Source organism: Eubalaena glacialis, chromosome 4 (assembly GCF_028564815.1).
Source record: "Eubalaena glacialis isolate mEubGla1 chromosome 4, mEubGla1.1.hap2.+ XY, whole genome shotgun sequence".
In the NCBI taxonomy this organism is placed as follows: domain Eukaryota; kingdom Metazoa; phylum Chordata; class Mammalia; order Artiodactyla; family Balaenidae; genus Eubalaena; species Eubalaena glacialis.
The window spans coordinates 125,956,533-125,968,732 of NC_083719.1; positions in this window are offsets into that span (position 1 = coordinate 125,956,533).

A 12,200-nucleotide genomic window follows, 5' to 3' on the forward strand; every position below is an offset into this window, starting at 1 on the left:
GCAGGCTAACAAAGAAAAATTCAGGGAGAGACTGGGTGAGAACAACCTGCTCACTCAAATTCCCATGTTTAGTACCAATTTCCTCTAGCTTGAGGAGGATTGCTTAGCTACTTGACAACTGGTAAGTAAAGAGATTTAGATAAAGCTCCTGAAAATGAGGAACAAGCTCATAATTCTTGACTGCGGTAAACCACAATACAAAATCTAATATAATATACTCTTTTGTTCTTCTTATGAACTCATATCTGGCAGCTTAGAGACAAAGGTCCACTTAAGCACCCATACCCCTGGAGCAGTTTAGACTTTCATTTTGCCATTTGACAAGTATTTATGAAGCACCTAAAAAAGTCAGATACTGTGAAGAAATCAAAAATGCTTAATGGGGTTACAAATTCAAATGCCTAACAGGTGCCAGGAGAGAAAGGTTAATGAAAGAAGCAGTCTAGTGTAAGACAATAGGGAGCGGTGGGGACTGTAGTGAACTGGAGAGTGCAATCCCCATTTGAAATGGGAAACTTACTCAGCTCTAGTCAATAGCAGCAATGCAGGAATGTGGGGCCTGTGTTGACAGGACTTCAGATATTTCAACAAAAAAATTATTGCACAATGGTCATTATATTTAGGGGGAAAGTCAGGGGTGGGAGGAATACCTCTATGATTTTAAAAGCTGGCAAGTAATTCAAAAAAGTTTTAAATACTCTAAGCCAAGGAAAACATATCTACAGACAGGATGCAATCCAAGGGCCCCAGTGGGTGACCTCTGGGTGTCACAGAGTCTCAGCCTTTTTGGGACTTGTGTGTTAGGAGATAAGACATGTTCATAAATAACTCCAATACAGAACATGGAGATAAGTATTGTGTGAGAAGACAAAGTGCTGAAGGAATTCAGAGGAGGCAGGAATGACATAATAGTGAAGCCCTAAGTGGGGAGTAGGGGTTTCTCACAAGGATATATCTGGCCACATATCAAGGAGCCACTGAACTCAGTGAGGAAGGGAAAGAGAACATCCAGTGAACCCCAAAGGAAAATAACTGATGACATCAGGACTGAGCATCAGCATATTCCAGAAAGTATTTTCAAGATGCACATGTCTAGCCCTTAACCCAGACATCCTAAAAGGAATTTCTTGGGTTGAGAATTATGCACCCAAATTTAAAAATGTATCTTCAGTTAATTCTTATTAAGTCCCCTCCTTAAGAAACTCTGCTCCAAGGAGATGCCCGCAAAATGCTGACTAAAACAACAAATATGACTCTTTTGTCCCTCCTATTCCCCCTAATTCAAACAAACTAGGATACATACCTTGCCAGGTTTTCTCCCTGGGAGTGTGTATTCCCTGTGCCTGCACACAGGACCCCAGCCAAGAGGGCTGCCAGGGCCAGCCATGGGCTTTGGTAAAGCAGTGTTAGCCCAGAAGAGAAAGAGCTTTCCTGTTCTTGGTTCCTTTGGAGCAGATGCCATTTTGTTATTCACACAAAGGCACTCTCTGCCAGAGTGGCCTGCAGACTGTATAGTAATTGCTGTATTTCCAAGCCATCTTCCTCCAAATGTTATCTAATAACAAATTCCATAACCCTTACATTGACACAGGTTATACAGAAAACACAGCCAAAAGTGCATATTGAACTTTCCTGGAATTGAGGATGGGATTTGTATTCAACACAATGATATAAATCCAAGAAGTTCACCTACATTTTTCCAATTTAGAACACAAAGTCCAATCAGAATTGCTCCATCTATGCCTTAGTTTCCAGCTTCTTTCAGGCATATCTGGGCTCAGATTTCACATCAAAGAAACCCAGCAAGTAGGCCCTATTGATTAACTATTATTTTTGCCACATGAGAGTTTTTTCTGGGCCCCAAGTCTGCTGCCCCTCTCACCACTGACCCTCCCTCCTGAGGGGTTGCTTATCTAAACACCAATCTACCCTAACAACTCTTGCATCAAACTGTGCACTGTCCAAAAGAAGACACACAAAGAGTACAGTGTTCTTCGGCTCTTTGAATCACATACATTTCAAAATCAAGGAAGCCTTTAACATGCAGAAACTGTCAGCTTTCTTACAGTGCCCCTCCTCTTTTGAGCTATAATCATTCTCTGCCAGTCCAAATTCCAGTAAAAATGCAAGTTGTACATGCCTTCTAACTGTGAAGCGAAAGACTTTGGATAATGAGAAAGCCTTCAGACTATTAAAATTAATGACTCTGTAAACCTCTAGCAGCTGCCATTAAAATAGCAATATTTGCATTTTGTGAACCACATGTGCTGCCCAAAATAAAATAAGGGGAGTACCCTTGAATCCTGCAAGAGGAACTGGTCCCAGGAAACTTGAAGCTGCAGTCAGTAGGGTGAAAAGTGCCCATGCAGCTCGATTATGCTCTTGTGTACCTGACAAGGGGGGATAGCAAGCCCTTGAAACAATATTATTTCATATTGTATGTATTTTATAGTTTAGAAATGTGTTTATACCCACTGCCTCATTTCATTTTCACAACTATCTTGAGTGGTGCGCAGAGCAGGATTACTATTATCATTTTACAAAGAAACTGGGTGCAGAGAAAAGATGTGTAGTGGATCAGTAATGATGCTGCCAAACATCCCTCCATCCTTCTCCTACTCCTACTCCTCCTCTGGGGAACACGCTTCCGTTTTCAGTCCATGTACTTTAAGAAGATCTGACAACACCATTTATCACTCTCAGGATGGGGCACGTGAATAACAGTATTAGACTTTTGAGGTCCCACAAATTTCTTCAGGGATGGGCCTATAGACTCGGTTAGAGTTAACGAGATACAAGAAGACTTTTATTGTTTGGTGGAGAGGTGTGTCCACTTTCCTTCTTACCATCATGTGGTATCTGGAAATGAAGCAATCATAGAGGAAAGTAGAACCACTGGAAGGAGAGAAAATTGGTCCAGGTGAAATGATTGACCTGCCCATCTTGGAGCAATGACATTTCCTTTCTTTGCTTAACATAACTTGTGCTGGATCTGTTGATACTTGCAACTGAGGAGTGATTCAGAATGCTCACAGTGTCCATTTCCCCATAACTTCACTTTGCTCATGGGCAACATAGGTCTCTAGCCCCCATGTGACATCACCTTTCTGCATTCATATGTGTTGTCAATTGGCAACTTCTCTCCATATCTGGGAGACAGAAGTGAGAGGGACGAAATACAGCCAACTCTCTTTTTGCTGTCTAAAAATTTCTGGCTACTGACTAGCCAGTGGATTGCATATCCTTGGCTCAAGTGCACCCTCCCTTCCTGACCCAACCCACAGTGGCCAGAGAGGGTAGGGGTGGGGAAAGGCCAATGGGTGATAAGGCACAGGACATGGTCACTTAAGTAGCAGAGGCTTAGAAAAGGCAGCTCCCTTAGAAAGAGGCTGTAAGCCCAGGAAACCTTTCTATAGGTATTCTACTTCTCAGTGGAGTCTCAGAGATCCACAAATTCTTGGGCGTCCTATGATAATGTTATAATTTTCCTTTGACTTTTATAACCATTCAAACACTTTTAATACTTGGGTCACCTGCATTACTATTTATGAGATTTAAGTGCCTGTATTTGTTGTGTTTATAAGCAAATTGGCGTTGGCCTCAAGTAATACTATTTAGCTGTCGTGGGTAATGAAAAAAAAAAAGAAGTCTTAACGAATAAGTGATGTGTTCACAGCAAGTGAAAGCCAAATGACATCACAGAACTTCATGGAACAAAAGTTTTGCAACAATGCAAATAGAAAACCTGTGATGGGAGATCTGGGGCTCAAGTAAGTACAGACAAATCAAACTCCAAAGGACCTTGTCAGAGCAAGTGTAAGCAGAGAATTCCTTTCAGCCGAACAGGACTATCCTTCATATGTAATTAAATTTGTCCACTTAAGTTGTAGTTACTTTGTCATTTTATTTGCATTTAGTTTATAACTTTATTTTTGTCATTTTAGTTGTATACAAGCTATAAAATGAACAATGTATTCCTACGTTTATGTTTGTGTACATGTAGATAACATTATACTAAAAGAAACATGTCAACACTGGGAACCATAAGAAATGTTTTTTCCTTTGAAGGGCTTGGTCAGCATCTCAAGCTTGAAAATCATCGTGGTAGTGTCTATTCCAGAAATACCTGCCTACTCCTGGCTCTCTCCTTGTGGTCGTAGCCCTACAATACCCTTGCAATGGTTCTTCCTGCCTCTGGTCCCTCCACTTCTTAATCTACCCATCATACAGCTAATCTTCCTTACACACTTTCTTCATGTCAGTCCTAGACACAAGAACTTCCAATAGCTTCCACATGGCTACATCTCTCCTCAGCATGCAAGTCCTGAGCCTGGCCTATCATACCTGCTTTGCCTTCCTCACTCACAGTCTGTACTCCAGTCATTTGAATTTCCTTACTGGGTCTCAAGCACATCCTGTGCCTTTCTTCTGTCTTTGCTGGTGCTCCTGAGCCGCCTTTCCATTGTTATTTTTCTCTATAAATTCTTCCCAACTACTCCAAGTCCTATTTTCATTGCCAAGTCCTCTATGAAAACCCAGCCAATGGTTGCAGCCCACAGCGATCCCAACTCCATTCCTACTATTCATAACACCTATTGAAATTTGTCTATATTTCCATACTTGATAGTTTTCAAATTGTGTGCTGTCTGCTAATGTTATCTAATTGTTTCCACGGAAAGCTCTGCCCAAAATATTCTCAGGATTTCTCTTGGGTATTTTATCCATGAGCAAGGTAAGTGGTGATGCATTACCTTCAATTTCATTGTTCAGATGGAGAGAGTTCCTAAAGGTGTAGGTAACCAAGAATGAGAATAACATGTTTTATAGAGTTTACTAAAATGTCATAACCATTAAAAAGGAAATAAATGTTCTTGAGAAACAAATGTTAAATAAAATAAACACATGAGGCACACTTTTTATTTCTATTTGGTCTTAACTGTTATCAATCTCTGCTTAAAAATTTTTCAAAATTTTTAAGTTTTGAGTCAAAAGTTTTTCCTTGGGCATAATTATATCTGGTATCTTAAGGTTCTAACCATGTATGTTGCTAGACCAAGTCCCTTCTTCCCTCCCTCCCTTTCTCTTTTCTTTCTTTTCTTTCTTTCTTTCTATCTTTCTTTCTGTCTTTCTTTCATCCTTCCTTCCTTCCTCCCTTCCTCCTTCCCTCCCTTCCTCCCTTCCTTCCTTCCTCCCTCCCTCCCTCCCTTCCTTCCCTCCTTCCTTTCTTCCTTTATTCCTTATTCATTATTTAAAGGGACATATATACACACACACACACACACACGTGTGTGTGTGTATGAATGTTTCTTCTGAGCATATTAAAAATTAATGAGGAGGAATGCTGAGAGGAGATTCCAGCCTTGAAAAGTATGGCTTCCTCACAGGCAGCCAGAGCCTATTATGTCATGGATTAAAGCAAGTGAATTAATCCATTTAAAGAACATTTGTTTAGCAGTTGCCTTTTAATTCCTTTGGGACTACTAATATAAATATGCAAAAAAAATTTTTTTTTTCTTTATAACCCAAAAGGCACATACCGTACCTGCTGTTTAGGATTCTGCTCTAATCACGTAACAATATACCTTAGAGCTACAATAAAGTTCTACTTCATTCTTTCTTTATGGTGTCATGCTTTTCTACTATACAGATGTTCCATAAATTTTTAATAGTTTTCTACTAATGAACAACAAAGGTTTTTTTTTTTTTTAGTTTCTTGCTACTACAAAACAAAACTATTATAATAAATGATCATGTACGTACGTCTTTGCTGTCCAAAGGAAGGGCATTTAGAAGTTTGGTAGATTTTGCCAAATTGTTGTTCAAAGAAGCTGCACCGAACTGTACTCTCACACACATAGAATATGAAGATGAATCTCTGCTATATTGCCATTCTTTTCAATATCTGTTAACCTTATGAGTGGGAAAATGGCATTTCAATGTTTTCATTTACATTTCTTTAATTATGAATGAGGTTGAACATATTCATAAATTTAGAAGTCATTTTATTTATTTGCTGTGGATTTCCTGTTCATATCATTTAACCAGTTTCATTGTTTTTCTTCCAAACTTGTTATAGCTCTTTAACAGAAAAAAATAGCATATCATCTTTCTTATGTATTGCAATATATTTTTCTGCCTAGCAGGCATTTATATGGGTAAATGAATCACACATTTTATAGCTGCTAGGTTTTTGTGTCTTGCTTTGAAAGAATTTCCTCACTCCAAGCAAGATTTTTAAAATATATATCAATATTTTCTTTTAGTACTTTTATGTTTTCATTTCTGTATTTAAATTTTGTATTCTCATAGAATTTATAAGGGTAAGAATTGAACTTTATGCCTCCCCAAACTGTTCGCTGAATAATCCTTCTTTTTCTATTGATTTTAAATACTCCCTTGATTGTACATTTAGTTCCCTATGTGTTTGGGTATATTACTGACTGGTTTGCTGTTTAACATGGCACTATTACTAATAAAAGCATTATAGAAGACATCAAAGTGAACATGCAAGGTATTTAGTATTGTCTCAAGCCCCATAAAAGTAAAAAGGCAAACAAATTTAAAATGTAATTTTTCTCTTTATATTTTTCTTCTTGGTTGTGATTATTCTCATACTCATCCAGCGCTTCACTGCTTCACATCTATTTTCTCATTTCATCTTAGGTCTGTAGAAAAGGTGTTATTACTTCTCCATTTTACAGAGGAGGAAACTGAGGCTCAGAGAAGCCATGTGGTTTGTTTTAGGGTAACCTGCTGCTAAGTGGCAGAGTGGGAGTGAAAGTGAGGTTTTCTGACCTCAGGTCTCCTACGGAATCCCAAAATTCCTTTGAGAAAGCAGACATCATATAAATAACTGGTGAATGAGGACCATCCCCCCATTCCCAATCTGTTCCTCTTTATACTATATCTGGCTTCTGTTAAAGTGAGTTCCCCCATTAAGCATAATTTTTTTCAGCTGAGAAAAAATTAAAATCTTGAGTGGTCACAATCAATATTTGACAAGTAGTTGCTAAATGTATTAGTCACTCAGTCCACCCCTCACTTTTGATAGGAAAACTGTATCCTCAGTGGAAACTCATCAGTTAGGAGTTATCTTCCAAAGAAGAGGTCCTTGGGGTACTAAAAACAAAAGTCTCCAAGTATCAATATTTAAACGTCGTTTCAGAAAAATTTAGACTATTTTGGTCCTTAGAAGAATCCTCTGCCTTTCATTCTCACTCCATGAAATACTTGAACTTGATTGGAGACTTTCTACTTTTCCCTACAGCTGGAATCCCCTCCAAATCAAAATCAATCATATAATCAAATTATTTGTTATTAGTTTTCAACAGTCATGTCTCACAGTAAAAGCCAAAGTAACCCACCAAATCCTGAGGGGCCTCCTTAGGCAACACTCTGTCCACAGCCAGGTTTCCATGTAGAGAAATGGGACTGATTTTCTTGACAAGCGGATTTGTGGGATTTCAATATAAAGGATTATCCAGTTCAACTTTTAGCCCATGTCTTTCCATACATTTCAAGGAGTTACCCAAAGAATTACAAACCCAAAATGTTGAAAACTTTCTGGCGAGCAGAACATCAACAAATGTATAATATGTCCTGTTTATCACAAGAAGTCATCAAGGAGACCCCAGGACTGGAGGAGCTGTTGCTCAGAGCATACATTTATTCACTCACTCCCTCACCTACTCATTCAGATAAATCATGAACAAAAATGAATATGGTCTTTGTCTTTATGGAGTCAACATGCTGATGGAGATTTAGGCCTTCTGTTTTACTATTTATTTTCTATTTGTTTCATTCATTTTTTGTTCTTCTGTTTTTCCCTTCCTGATTTTCTTAGGGATAATTTAATATTTCTCTTTTTTTAGAATTCCATTTTATCTATTGGCTTCTTAGCTATATGCCTTTGCATTATTATTATTTTATTTTCATTATTCAAGTGGTAGCTCTAGGGGGTTGCAACATATATTTTTAACATTTCAGTCTGCTTAGAGTTAATATTGTGTTACTTTATGTTAAATGAAAGAAACTTGTAACCATATACATTTATTTACCCACCCCCAACATTGTCCTTTATGCTATAGTTATTATAGTTTTTACATACATAAATGTTATCAACTCCACAATTCAAAGTTACAATATTTGCTTTAAATAGTCACACGTATTTTAAGGAAGTTAAGAAGAAAAATGATTTTTTAAAAAAATATTTACCCACATGTTTATCATTTCTGATATTTTCTTTTCTTACTGGAAGAACCATGTTTCAGTCTGGTATGATTTCCCTTTAGCCTGGAAAACATCTTTTGGTTTTCCTTGAAGTGTAGGTCTGCTGGTGATAAATTCTCTAGTTTTCTTCTATCTGAAAACATCTTTATTTCACCTTAATTCTTGCAGGATGTTTTTAGTGATGTAGAATTCCAAGTTGAGAATTTTGTTTGTCTGTTTCCCCCACCCCCCTCCCCTTGCTTTCAGCACTTTCAGATGTAGTTCCACTCTCTTCTGGAATCCATCATTACCAATGAGAAGTCAGAGATGATATGTAGTGTTATTCTGTTATGGAATGTGCCACTTTTCTCAGGCAGATTTCAAGATTTTATCTCTTGTTTTCAGCAGTTTGACTATGATGTACCTAGATATGGTCTTATTTGTATTTATTCTATTTGGGATTACTGTTCTTCTGGAATCTGTAAATTTATCTGTACATTTATTTCTTCAAAGATTTTTTCTGTTCTATTCTCTCAATCCTTTCCTTCTGGGATTCCACTTATATAGTCATCTTTTTGATATGATCCCTAAAAGTTGCAAAGGTTGTATTAAATTATTTTTAGTCTTTTTCTCTTTTCTTCAGATTGAATTATTTCTATTGCTCTGTCTTCAAGTTCACTGACTCTTCCTTCTGTCATCTCTCATCACTGTTAAGTCAATTCAGTAAATGTTTTATTTCAGATACTGCATTTTTCTGCCCTAGAATTTTCAGTTTTTATAGTATTTTTCTTTTTTGAGATTTCTTATTTGTCTATTAATTACAATAATTACTTAACTTTACATCTCTGAGCATAGTTATAATAGCTGCTTTAAAATTTTGTCTGCCAAGTCCAACATTTGGGTTATCTCAAAGTCAGTCTCCTTTGATTGCCTTTTCTCTCAAGTAGGAGTCAACAGTTTCCTGCTCTTTGTATGTTAGTAATTTTGATTGTATCTAGGACATTGTGAATGATACATTGTAATGAGGAGCCACTGAAGTGCTTTAAGGAAAGAGAAAATGATCATATTTTTGTCTCAGAAGTATTCTGGCCGTTGCACGGAGAATGGAATTAATGTGGGTGAAACAGCTGGGAGACTGCTGCAGTAGTCCAGGCGAGATGTATTATTAACATTTACTAGAAAGATGGCAGTGCAAAGTTGAAATTAGGTAGAATAGGTTGGAATGAGAGACCTGGAAGGGATTTAGATATCAACTGCCTATGAGGCCATATTTTCCTAGACGACTCACTAGTACCTTTTACCCAAAAGGCCAAACAGAATACCATTCACCAACTTCCAATGAAAGAAATCTCAATAATTCCTGAGGCTTCGTTCCTGCTTCACTCTCCACAACCAGCGAGCTCCCAGGTCCCAGCAATTCTTTTTTTTTTTAATTTCCTCTCTTCATCTACCTCCACTGATTTCAGAGGCTTATCCTTCTTCTCCCAAATGAGCGAAATAGTCTCCTGACACATTGTCCTACTTCCAGTCTCAATCTTTTCTTATTTGTCCTCTACCCTGCTTTGTCCTCTACCCATCTTTTCCACAGACCCAATCTAATTATGTTATTTCTGTTTAACAACTTTTCAGGGCCCCTGTTTGGACAAGAGAAAGTCCAAATGCCATAGCATGGCATATAATTCTCATGTCATATGATTCTTTCCTTTGGTTTTTTCAACAAATGTTTTTGTTCACATCCTATTTGCTGGAAAAAAAACCAAAACAAAACAAAAAAGGAAGGAGTGGTGACTGAGATCTCTGTCCTCCCCTTGCCAATAGTCTAATGAGGGAGACAAGAGACCAGTTACAATTTCATCTTCCTCTACTTCCTCTATTGCCATCACTGCCCTCCCTAAATTTTCCCCAGCACACAAAACTTTTTGCCATAATTAACCACTTTATTTTACTCCTTGATACCTCTGAGCCTTTGTACATGCTGTTTACCCTTCTTTCCTTTCCTCTTTCCTTCCCTGTTAAGAAGACCTAAATTGAATACCACTTTTTCTAACTCCCCACACTCTTGGTACATTCATTTTTCCCCACCTACTTATTCAAATCTCTGTTAAGAGTCTACTGCTTGGGGAGCAGAGACTTTTATAACAGTCCATATAACTTCACATTTCCTCTCCTGTCTCTTGCAGTAAACTATAAAATCTTTGGGGACAGGGAGCTGGTCTAAATCATCTTTTGTTCTGTCATCTAGCACATTGCCCAGCCCCCAGTCAGCAATCAATTGTTTATTGACTCTTTTACATCCTTCTCATTTTACAACTGGGGAAATAAAAGTCCAGAGAGGGGAAGTGACAGGTCTTGCAAAAGGACTTGTACTTGCTTTAAGATCACTGCTTCCAAGTAGGGGGTTGTCAATATTTCTCTGGGCAACATACTGGAAGGTTTCATGGAGGTGGCCGGACTTAAGCTGCGTTGACAAGTCTGAGTAGGATTTGAGACTGTTGATGTACAAGTGGAAGCTGGTAGAAGTTGGGTTAGGGTTGTGGAATTTGATCAGTAGCTTAATGGCCTCTACAAGCTGAATCTATGAATACAGATTGCTAGCTAGAAAGCAGAGGGGCAGTATAGAAAAAAGAAATAATCTGCAAGGAAAAAAAATGGATTCTATTCATAGTGTACACCTCACTGTGTGGCCCTGGACATGTCCTGACTCCTTTCTGGGCACTAACGTCTAATAATAAAATAAACAACAACAACAACAACAATAACAACCACTTATAATTATTAAAACTTTACTATGTTCCAGGCACTATTCTAAAACCTTTATGTTTTACTGATGAGGATATCTACTTTCAAAGAGTTGAAATAACCTGGCCAAGGTTATCCTAACTAATAAGTGGTGGAGCTAGGATTTTTGCTCCAGATTGTTGGACAAGATAATCTAAATTCCAACTTAACTATAAAGACTTTAAAGAAGTTTCTGCCACAACAAACTTCGGCCATCCTAGAGCTGATTACAAGAGTTCCTCTCTTGTAAGGTGACCTACTTGCCTAGCTCCCTCCCAGCTAGAGAAAACTTCTCACCTGGAAACCTGGGGATTATCTCTGGTTTGTACACACACAAAAGACATGAATCATTTGAAATTCTAGCTATGCCCTGAATTAGCTATGAAAGAAAATCATTATTTGTATAAATAGTTTCAGCACACAGAAGTCTTAACCTGTGTGGTCTTATATTTCACTGCTATTTTCCATCTTTAAATATTATTAATCATTTCAGCAATTTAGCAAAGCATTTTCACATATGCTACATTATTCAGTCAACACAACTGCCTGTTTTCCAGATGAGGACACAGAGACTGTGCCAGTGATTTTCCTAAAAGCATACAGACAATAAGTGTTTCAACTCCAAATGCCCTTCTTTACTATTTCCCACCTCTAGAACATGGGTTAGCCAGAAATACAGGTAAGTTTATTTGTATTTACTGAAAGTACCTGAAATGTACTGAATTTACTGAAATGTAGATTACTGGATCACCAAGTAAAAAGGATCCTAACGTTCTTTGGCTGCTTTTAAACACATTAGAAGCTCAGAGTTGAAAGGATTCTTAGAGGGTCATCAGACCCACTATTCCTCTTCTCTCTTCACCACTTCAACCCTACAATTTTTGAAACACTCCTATTAGGTGGTGGCCTAGCCTCCCAAGGTATCCTTTTTTATCTCTGAGGAGCTTTGAAAGTTATTAACCTTCTTTATTGAACAAAATGTGTCCCCTGACATTACCACCCATTGGTCCTCAGTCAGCCTTTTGCTATTTCCCTCTAGAAACCCCTCAGATAACTGATTCCAGAGCTCATCAACTTTGATTCTTTTCATTTCCTCTGTGGACTTGTCTGGGTCTCAGTTTTCTCATCTATAAAATCCATAGATGGACTGGTCTTGTCAGATCTCCATAAAGCTTTCCTTCTATGACCCTATGATATTTTAAATGTCCAAATAA